At 49.4% G+C, this 11,661-nt stretch overlaps 1 non-coding gene across 1 annotated transcript; it reads right to left on the bottom strand.

Annotated features, from left to right (window-relative positions):
* Positions 1-1,015: 1,015 nt before the first annotated feature.
* On the bottom strand, positions 1,016-1,087 carry Trnai-aau (transfer RNA isoleucine (anticodon AAU)). The gene has a single exon. It is a non-coding gene; the product is annotated as a tRNA-Ile (tRNA).
* Positions 1,088-11,661: the final 10,574 nt, after the last annotated feature.

The following is an 11,661-nucleotide window of genomic DNA, read 5'->3' as shown; positions in this document are numbered from 1 at the left end:
GTAGCACGTCACACAGTACTCGTTTGGGTTGGGTGGTCCCATACAGAATCTCTCCATGCTGCCTAATGTTTTCCTAACGTCACACTCGTCACGTACTTCACTTTTATGTCATAATCATTTCTGAGAGGCAAAGAAATTGCATGACAACAAGCAGAGCTAGTGGCGTCAAAATTAACACACATACTTTATGTGACTCAAAAGCCGAACGAGTTACTTTCCGACGTTGTTTTAGATGTGCAAGTGCCAGTCAAAACTCGCGGTGTCGGCACTCTGCCGACCATTTCGCTAGTTAACACCGGTCTTGCTGTGTGTGTTTCAAGCTCAAGAGCATCTCCAAGCAAAAAATGGTCAACAGCAACATTCAGACGGTTTCGTACTGCTCAATTGCTACATTAAAACGGTATGTTTCTTTTTCAGAACTGGAAAAAGACAAGCGTGACAGCATTCGAACCTGTAATCTTCAGATACGACGTCCGACGCCTTATCCATTAGGCCACACGGACACTGACGACCAACATTTACATGTATACGACTCATCTCGAAACGCTCACACCCCTGAGGATTTGTGTTTTCGTTCTACACAGCCGCTGCCCCTTGCTCTTTCCCACCCATTCGTTACATTCAACCTCTGACGAGACCGACCAAATATAGACTGAGAAACAAGACCACACACTTTGTGCATTCGGAATCGAAGGCAGGGCGTCCCTCGCCGCATTTGCTACGATGGCCATTTGCTACTTCTGCAGAAGCGGCGGCGGCGACGACGGAGACGACGACGACGACGACGAAGATCGCGAGAGGCTCTGAGATATGTGAGAAATGCATCTATAAAATGTAATTCAGACTGCCTCGTCCCACCTTATGCTGTACCGCTTTGGCAAATGCTTTATCTGCGCCATTCGCCTTAATCACATCTGAGAGTAAATCTTAAAAAAACGCCTGTCGCTAATTGTTCGTCATCACAGGTACTGTTTGCTATACGGCCACGACGCGCAACTGATTTCCAAAATTCATCTTCCTCCTGTGAGGATGGAACTTACGACCCCTGGTTTATTAGACCAGTGCTCTACCACTGAGCTAAAGAGGCGCGGCCTAGCGGTACTCTTGGGTACTTCGTCCTTACGGTCGTCTGCATCATCAGACTTTAGCTGACAACACTTCATATTACCGGCTAATATTTGCAGCTATGGCGACAAGTTACTGCTTGGCTACACATCTGACACGTAAACCATGTGCTCTCCAAACCACAACACCTGCATTTCAGAACATGTCTTTCACACATGTCTACAAAATCACCTTCACCTTCAAATACAGTTTCCTTGCGACTGACAGAGACGTAGGCAAAGTTTAAAGTTGCTATTTCCATTAAATCTCGTTAATCAGAAAAACGGTAATTTACACCTGCAGCGGAACAAAATTCCGTTCCGCCCAGCGTCTGGCTCGAACCCACGACCCTGGGATTAAGAGTCTGACGCTATACCGACTGAGATAGCCGGCTACCTCGGTGAATACTTGCTGGGTAGCACGTCACACAGTACTCGTTTGGGTTGGGTGGTCCCATACAGAATCTCTCCATGCTGCCTAATGTTTTCCTAACGTCACACTCGTCACGTACTTCACTTTTATGTCATAATCATTTCTGAGAGGCAAAGAAATTGCATGACAACAAGCAGAGCTAGTGGCGTCAAAATTAACACACATACTTTATGTGACTCAAAAGCCGAACGAGTTACTTTCCGACGTTGTTTTAGATGTGCAAGTGCCAGTCAAAACTCGCGGTGTCGGCACTCTGCCGACCATTTCGCTAGTTAACACCGGGCTTGCTGTGTGTGTTTCAAGCTCAAGAGCATCTCCAAGCAAAAAATGGTCAACAGCAACATTCAGACGGTTTCGTACTGCTCAATTGCTACATTAAAACGGTATGTTTCTTTTTCAGAACTGGAAAAAGACAAGCGTGACAGCATTCGAACCTGTAATCTTCAGATACGACGTCCGACGCCTTATCCATTAGGCCACACGGACACTGACGACCAACATTTACATGTATACGACTCATCTCGAAACGCTCACACCCCTGAGGATTTGTGTTTTCGTTCTACACAGCCGCTGCCCCTTGCTCTTTCCCACCCATTCGTTACATTCAACCTCTGACGAGACCGACCAAATATAGACTGAGAAACAAGACCACACACTTTGTGCATTCGGAATCGAAGGCAGGGCGTCCCTCGCCGCATTTGCTACGATGGCCATTTGCTACTTCTGCAGAAGCGGCGGCGGCGACGACGGAGACGACGACGACGACGACGAAGATCGCGAGAGGCACTGAGATATGTGAGAAATGCATCTATAAAATGTAATTCAGACTGCCTCGTCCCACCTTATGCTGTACCGCTTTGGCAAATGCTTTATCTGCGCCATTCGCCTTAATCACATCTGAGAGTAAATCTTAAAAAAAACGCCTGTCGCTAATTGTTCGTCATCACAGGTACTGTTTGCTATACGGCCACGACGCGCAACTGATTTCCAAAATTAATCTTTCTCCTGTGAGGATGGAACTTACGACCCCTGGTTTATTAGACCAGTGCTCTACCACTGAGCTAAAGAGGCGCGGCCTAGCGGTACTCTTGGGTACTTCGTCCTTACGGTCGTCTGCATCATCAGACTTTAGCTGACAACACTTCATATTACCGGCTAATATTTGCAGCTATGGCGACAAATTACTGCTTGGCTACACATCTGACACGTAAACGATGTGCTCTCCAAACCACAACACTTGCATTTCAGAACATGTCTTTCACACATGTCTACAAAATCACCTTCACCTTCAAATACAGTTTCCTTGCGACTGACAGAGACGTAGGAAAAGTTTAAAGTTGCTATTTCCATTAAATCTCGTTAATCAGAAAAATGGTAATTTACACCTGCAGCGGAACAAAATTCCGTTCCGCCCAGCGTCTGGCTCGAACCCACGACCCTGGGATTAAGAGTCGGACGCTCTACCGACTGAGATAGCCGGCTACCTCGGTGAATACTTTCCGGGTAGCACGTCACACAGTACTCGTTTGGGTTGGGTGGTCCCATACAGAATCTCTCCATGCTGCCTAATGTTTTCCTAACGTCACACTCGTCACGTACTTCACTTTTATGTCATAATCATTTCTGAGAGGCAAAGAAATTGCATGACAACAAGCAGAGCTAGTGGCGTCAAAATTAACACACATACTTTATGTGAGTCAAAAGCCGAACGAGTTACTTTCCGACGTTGTTTTAGATGTGCAAGTGCCAGTCAAAACTCGCGGTGTCGGCACTCTGCCGACCATTTCGCTAGTTAACACCGGTCTTGCTGTGTGTGTTTCAAGCTCAAGAGCATCTCCAAGCAAAAAATGGTCAACAGCAACATTCAGACGGTTTCGTACTGCTCAATTGCTACATTAAAACGGTATGTTTCTTTTTCAGAACTGGAAAAACACAAGCGTGACAGCATTCGAACCTGTAATCTTCATATACGAAGTCCGACGCCTTATCCATTAGGCCACACGGACACTGACGACCAACATTTACATGTATACGACTCATCTCGAAACGCTCACACCCCTGAGGATTTGTGTTTTCGTTCTACACAGCCGCTGCCCCTTGCTCTTTCCCACCCATTCGTTACATTCAACCTCTGACGAGACCGACCAAATATAGACTGAGAAACAAGACCACACACTTTGTGCATTCGGAATCGAAGGCATGGCGTCCCTCGCCGCATTTGCTACGAAGGCCATTTGCTACTTCTGCAGAAGCGGCGGCGGCGACGACGACGACGACCACGACGACGACGACGACCGCGAGAGGCTCTGAGATATGTGAGAAATATATCTATAAAATGTAATTCAGACTGCCTCGTCCCACCTTATGCTGTACCGCTTTGGCAAATGCTTTATCTGCGCCATTCGCCTTAATCACATCTGAGAGTAAATCTTAAAAAAACGCCTGTCGCTAATTGTTCGTCATCACAGGTACTGTTTGCTATACGGCCACGACGCGCAACTGATTTCCAAAATTCATCTTCCTCCTGTGAGGATGGAACTTACGACCCCTGGTTTATTAGACCAGTGCTCTACCACTGACCTAAAGAGGCGCGGCCTAGCGGTACTCTTGGGTACTTCGTCCTTACGGTCGTCTGCATCATCAGACTTTAGCTGACAACACTTCATATTACCGGCTAATATTTGCAGCTATGGCGACAAGTTACTGCTTGGCTACACATCTGACACGTAAACCATGTGCTCTCCAAACCACAACACCTGCATTTCAGAACATGTCTTTCACACATGTCTACAAAATCACCTTCACCTTCAAATACAGTTTCCTTGCGACTGACAGAGACGTAGGCAAAGTTTAAAGTTGCTATTTCCATTAAATCTCGTTAATCAGAAAAACGGTAATTTACACCTGCAGCGGAACAAAATTCCGTTTCGCCCAGCGTCTGGCTCGAACCCACGACCCTGGGATTAAGAGTCTGACGCTCTACCGACTGAGATAGCCGGCTACCTCGGTGAATACTTGCTGGGTAGCACGTCACACAGTACTCGTTTGGGTTGGGTGGTCCCATACAGAATCTCTCCATGCTGCCTAATGTTTTCCTAACGTCACACTCGTCACGTACTTCACTTTTATGTCATAATCATTTCTGAGAGGCAAAGAAATTGCATGACAACAAGCAGAGCTAGTGGCGTCAAAATTAACACACATACTTTATGTGACTCAAAAGCCGAACGAGTTACTTTCCGACGTTGTTTTAGATGTGCAAGTGCCAGTCAAAACTCGCGGTGTCGGCACTCTGCCGACCATTTCGCTAGTTAACACCGGGCTTGCTGTGTGTGTTTCAAGCTCAAGAGCATCTCCAAGCAAAAAATGGTCAACAGCAACATTCAGACGGTTTCGTACTGCTCAATTGCTACATTAAAACGGTATGTTTCTTTTTCAGAACTGGAAAAAGACAAGCGTGACAGCATTCGAACCTGTAATCTTCAGATACGACGTCCGACGCCTTATCCATTAGGCCACACGGACACTGACGACCAACATTTACATGTATACGACTCATCTCGAAACGCTCACACCCCTGAGGATTTGTGTTTTCGTTCTACACAGCCGCTGCCCCTTGCTCTTTCCCACCCATTCGTTACATTCAACCTCTGACGAGACCGACCAAATATAGACTGAGAAACAAGACCACACACTTTGTGCATTCGGAATCGAAGGCAGGGCGTCCCTCGCCGCATTTGCTACGATGGCCATTTGCTACTTCTGCAGAAGCGGCGGCGGCGACGACGGAGACGACGACGACGACGACGAAGATCGCGAGAGGCTCTGAGATATGTGAGAAATGCATCTATAAAATGTAATTCAGACTGCCTCGTCCCACCTTATGCTGTACCGCTTTGGCAAATGCTTTATCTGCGCCATTCGCCTTAATCACATCTGAGAGTAAATCTTAAAAAAACGCCTGTCGCTAATTGTTCGTCATCACAGGTACTGTTTGCTATACGGCCACGACGCGCAACTGATTTCCAAAATTCATCTTTCTCCTGTGAGGATGGAACTTACGACCCCTGGTTTATTAGACCAGTGCTCTACCACTGAGCTAAAGAGGCGCGGCCTAGCGGTACTCTTGGGTACTTCGTCCTTACGGTCGTCTGCATCATCAGACTTTAGCTGACAACACTTCATATTACCGGCTAATATTTGCAGCTATGGCGACAAGTTACTGCTTGGCTACACATCTGACACGTAAACCATGTGCTCTCCAAACCACAACACCTGCATTTCAGAACATGTCTTTCACACATGTCTACAAAATCACCTTCACCTTCAAATACAGTTTCCTTGCGACTGACAGAGACGTAGGCAAAGTTTAAAGTTGCTATTTCCATTAAATCTCGTTAATCAGAAAAACGGTAATTTACACCTGCAGCGGAACAAAATTCCGTTCCGCCCAGCGTCTGGCTCGAACCCACGACCCTGGGATTAAGAGTCTGACGCTCTACCGACTGAGATAGCCGGCTACCTCGGTGAATACTTGCTGGGTAGCACGTCACACAGTACTCGTTTGGGTTGGGTGGTCCCATACAGAATCTCTCCATGCTGCCTAATGTTTTCCTAACGTCACACTCGTCACGTACTTCACTTTTATGTCATAATCATTTCTGAGAGGCAAAGAAATTGCATGACAACAAGCAGAGCTAGTGGCGTCAAAATTAACACATATACTTTATGTGACTCAAAAGCCGAACGAGTTACTTTCCGACGTTGTTTTAGATGTGCAAGTGCCAGTCAAAACTCGCGGTGTCGGCACTCTGCCGACCATTTCGCTAGTTAACACCGGGCTTGCTGTGTGTGTTTCAAGCTCAAGAGCATCTCCAAGCAAAAAATGGTCAACAGCAACATTCAGACGGTTTCGTACTGCTCAATTGCTACATTAAAACGGTATGTTTCTTTTTCAGAACTGGAAAAAGACAAGCGTGACAGCATTCGAACCTGTAATCTTCAGATACGACGTCCGACGCCTTATCCATTAGGCCACACGGACACTGACGACCAACATTTACATGTATACGACTCATCTCGAAACGCTCACACCCCTGAGGATTTGTGTTTTCGTTCTACACAGCCGCTGCCCCTTGCTCTTTCCCACCCATTCGTTACATTCAACCTCTGACGAGACCGACCAAATATAGACTGAGAAACAAGACCACACACTTTGTGCATTCGGAATCGAAGGCAGGGCGTCCCTCGCCGCATTTGCTACGATGGCCATTTGCTACTTCTGCAGAAGCGGCGGCGGCGACGACGGAGACGACGACGACGACGACGAAGATCGCGAGAGGCTCTGAGATATGTGAGAAATGCATCTATAAAATGTAATTCAGACTGCCTCGTCCCACCTTATGCTGTACCGCTTTGGCAAATGCTTTATCTGCGCCATTCGCCTTAATCACATCTGAGAGTAAATCTTAAAAAAAACGCCTGTCGCTAATTGTTCGTCATCACAGGTACTGTTTGCTATACGGCCACGACGCGCAACTGATTTCCAAAATTCATCTTTCTCCTGTGAGGATGGAACTTACGACCCCTGGTTTATTAGACCAGTGCTCTACCACTGAGCTAAAGAGGCGCGGCCTAGCGGTACTCTTGGGTACTTCGTCCTTACGGTCGTCTGCATCATCAGACTTTAGCTGACAACACTTCATATTACCGGCTAATATTTGCAGCTATGGCGACAAATTACTGCTTGGCTACACATCTGACACGTAAACGATGTGCTCTCCAAACCACAACACTTGCATTTCAGAACATGTCTTTCACACATGTCTACAAAATCACCTTCACCTTCAAATACAGTTTCCTTGCGACTGACAGAGACGTAGGAAAAGTTTAAAGTTGCTATTTCCATTAAATCTCGTTAATCAGAAAAATGGTAATTTACACCTGCAGCGGAACAAAATTCCGTTCCGCCCAGCGTCTGGCTCGAACCCACGACCCTGGGATTAAGAGTCGGACGCTCTACCGACTGAGATAGCCGGCTACCTCGGTGAATACTTTCCGGGTAGCACGTCACACAGTACTCGTTTGGGTTGGGTGGTCCCATACAGAATCTCTCCATGCTGCCTAATGTTTTCCTAACGTCACACTCGTCACGTACTTCACTTTTATGTCATAATCATTTCTGAGAGGCAAAGAAATTGCATGACAACAAGCAGAGCTAGTGGCGTCAAAATTAACACACATACTTTATGTGAGTCAAAAGCCGAACGAGTTACTTTCCGACGTTGTTTTAGATGTGCAAGTGCCAGTCAAAACTCGCGGTGTCGGCACTCTGCCGACCATTTCGCTAGTTAACACCGGTCTTGCTGTGTGTGTTTCAAGCTCAAGAGCATCTCCAAGCAAAAAATGGTCAACAGCAACATTCAGACGGTTTCGTACTGCTCAATTGCTACATTAAAACGGTATGTTTCTTTTTCAGAACTGGAAAAACACAAGCGTGACAGCATTCGAACCTGTAATCTTCATATACGAAGTCCGACGCCTTATCCATTAGGCCACACGGACACTGACGACCAACATTTACATGTATACGACTCATCTCGAAACGCTCACACCCCTGAGGATTTGTGTTTTCGTTCTACACAGCCGCTGCCCCTTGCTCTTTCCCACCCATTCGTTACATTCAACCTCTGACGAGACCGACCAAATATAGACTGAGAAACAAGACCACACACTTTGTGCATTCGTAATCGAAGGCAGGGCGTCCCTCGCCGCATTTGCTACGAAGGCCATTTGCTACCTCTGCAGAAGCGGCGGCGGCGACGACGACGACGACCACGACGACGACGACGACCGCGAGAGGCTCTGAGATATGTGAGAAATATATCTATAAAATGTAATTCAGACTGCCTCGTCCCACCTTATGCTGTACCGCTTTGGCAAATGCTTTATCTGCGCCATTCGCCTTAATCACATCTGAGAGTAAATCTTAAAAAAACGCCTGTCGCTAATTGTTCGTCATCACAGGTACTGTTTGCAATACGGCCACGACGCGCAACTGATTTCCAAAATTCATCTTTCTCCTGTGAGGATGGAACTTACGACCCCTGGTTTATTAGACCAGTGCTCTACCACTGAGCTAAAGACATCGCACGCGACGCACGCACGCACGCGAGTCTGCGCTGAGATGTCGGAGCGAGAGGATGTCCGTACAGCGAAGGGTGTGGCGGATCGTCGTCCGGCAGAGCTTGCTTTGCCGGCGGCCCCATCCGGCCCCCCACCTAAGACGACCCAGGCATCGTCATTGGACACGACTATGGATTTCGAGTCGGCTGCATTGCAAGTACCGCTGCCAGAATCTGACGACGAGACGGCGGCACGACAAGAAGCGTCCACCTCCACCAGGACGAAGAAAAGGAGGGCGACCACCGCCACAGGAACTACTCGAGCCCCTCCTAAGGGAAAGAAGGCAAAACCGGCGGACGTCGTCGTCGATGAGGATGGTTTTCAACTCGTCAAACGGCCGGCGAGGAAGGCTCAACTGTCATCTGCATCGCCGGTTCCGACGACAAACAGTTATGATGAGCTCGCTGAGGGTGTGGAGTTACCTACTCAGAAGAGTGAACCAAGGCCGCCGCCTATTGTGGTCCAACATACTGAAGACTACGACGGCCTCTACAGGATGCTGCTTCGTCTTGTTGGCCAAGACAACGTTGTCATCAAGCCTGCTGGCACCAACCTGTACAAGGTCACGCTGAAAACAGCTGATGACTACAGAAAGGTTACGGCTGCGTTCGGAGAACAGGAAAAGCCGTTCTACACTTATCCGTCGGCAACGGACAAGACGCTAAAGATAGTCTTTCGAGGGCTCCCTCGAAACTACAGCCTGGATCACATCCGGCAGCAGCTGGAGGATATGGGCTATGGATTTGGACTCAGATCGATAACCCGCCTACCGTCTCGCCGAACCAGAAAGGAGACGCCGCTGGTCCTAGTGGTCACTTGTGATATCCCACACAACCGTGGGCTGTGGCAGGTCACGAAGATAGCGGCGACACCAGTCACTACAGAAAAACTCCGCTCGAAGAGGGGAGAACCTCAGTGCTACAACTGCCAAATGGTTGGGCATGTAGCACGGTTCTGCACGCTACCCCCACGCTGTGTTAAGTGTGCAGGGGAGCACGCTAGTCGCGACTGCACACGGCAGCGGACAGATGGACCGCCCAAATGCGCTGGATGTGGGGGAGAACATGTTGCCTCTTACCGCGGCTGTTCCAGCTTCCAACGGGCTGCGGCACGGAGCCGTGGCCAACGCCCTGGCTCAATAAAGCGGCCTGCACCAGTCAGACCTGGAGTCAGTTTTGCTGCTGCTGTTTCCCCTGGCTCCTCTCAGCAGGCCCCCATACCTGCGACGGCGCCAGCCACTGTTGCAACAGCTGCAGACAACAAGAAGGCCCGCCGTCCACGAGGCACAGCGCGACCACCAGCACTGCGTCCTGATCAGCAACAGAGTGAAGACCAGGGACAACACGACCGCTCCCAACAGGGACGCCAGGCTGTCGTCGTGGAAACCCCAGCTCAACATCCACACGATGCATCTGCACCTTCCCAGGTGGCCGATTCCAGCATGGAAGAAATGAAGCTCCTCCTGCAAGAACTTCGGGAGCTTCTCAGGGATATCCCGCGGCAACTCATCGCCGCTGTTAGTGCAGCCGTTCAGGCAATCACCACCGGACCACTGAAGACCCAGCATGGCCCGTAGTCAACGAGGAGTCACTGTATGCGTGTGGAATGCCCAGGGCATCCGCACCCAAGATGGCGAATTTCGTCAGCTGCTGCGAGATGAAGCCGTTGACATTTGCCTCGTCTCGGAGACTTTTCTCAAGCCTGGAGTTCACGTCCGAGCAGCGAACTACGTGTGCTATCGGACTGACAGACCAACGCATGGCGGTGGTACTGCGGTCTACGTCCGGACTTCACTGGCGCACCATCAGATTCAGCTTCCGCCACTACAAGCGATGGAGGCAACTGCTGTAGCTGTTGACACCTCACATGGGCGCATCACGTTTGTGGCTGTCTACCGTCCACCTGGCAGGCAGTTACTCCAACAGGACGCTGAAGCGCTGCTGACATTACCTGGAAAGGTCTTTGCCGGCGGTGATTTTAATGCAAAACATACTGAATGGCATTCTCGTCTTACCAACAACCACGGACGAAAACTTCTCCGAGTCGCACAGCAGTGGAACGCCATCATCCTCGGACCTCATGATCCCACCCACTTTCCTAACAATGGTGGACCTCCAGACGTGCTTGACATTGCGGTGGCCAAGGGGGTGCCCTATGTTATATCTGCCAGCACTCGCAACGCCTTATCCTCGGACCATGTTCCAGTTATCTTTGACATCGATGTCGATGCTCAGCCGGTGTCGCGGAGAGGAATCCAGACCAGGAACACCAACTGGATCCGATACCAGGAGCTGATCGCTGAGGGCCTCCGAGATGCACCAGATGCTGCTGAGGTTGGAGTTGATGGCTATGCCCGATTCCTTCAAGACTGTGCTATTCAGGCGGTGCACCGGGCCACACCGCGGCCGCGATCCGAACCACCTGACCGATCACGGCAACTGCCACCACATCTAATGGAGGCGATAACCACCAAAAATCGCCTATTCCGTGAATGGCAGCTGACACGAAACGCAGCAACGAAGAGGGCACTAAACCGGATGAGGAGAGAGATAAAGGTTGCAGTTGCAAATCACCGCCATCAGGAATGGTCCAACCGCCTGGCCACTCTTCGGGTTGATGATGGTACTGCTTGGAAAGCCACGCAGTTCTTCCTCCGCCGACGACAGAGGATACCGCCGCTACAAGTCGGTCAAAACATCGCCAGCAGCCCAGCGGACAAAGCCAACGCCATCGCTGATGTTTTTGAACGAGATTTCCAGCCCATCATGGACCCCACGGATCCGGATCACATTCGACTGGTTGCACAACGTCTTCCGGTATTCCTCAATGCACCTGTGGGCGACGATCAAATCGAAGAGGTGGATGCTGATGAAGTCTCCGTAGAACTTCGGCGACTCAACAAGCGCAAGGCGGGAGGCCCTGACCAGCTCACAAATGAAA

The sequence above is a fragment of the Schistocerca gregaria genome, unplaced genomic scaffold (genome assembly GCF_023897955.1).
Source record: "Schistocerca gregaria isolate iqSchGreg1 unplaced genomic scaffold, iqSchGreg1.2 ptg000077l, whole genome shotgun sequence".
Taxonomy (NCBI): Eukaryota; Metazoa; Arthropoda; class Insecta; order Orthoptera; family Acrididae; genus Schistocerca; species Schistocerca gregaria.
Note: the sequence above shows the minus strand (reverse complement) of the source record. Positions and strands in the feature narration are given on the sequence as shown.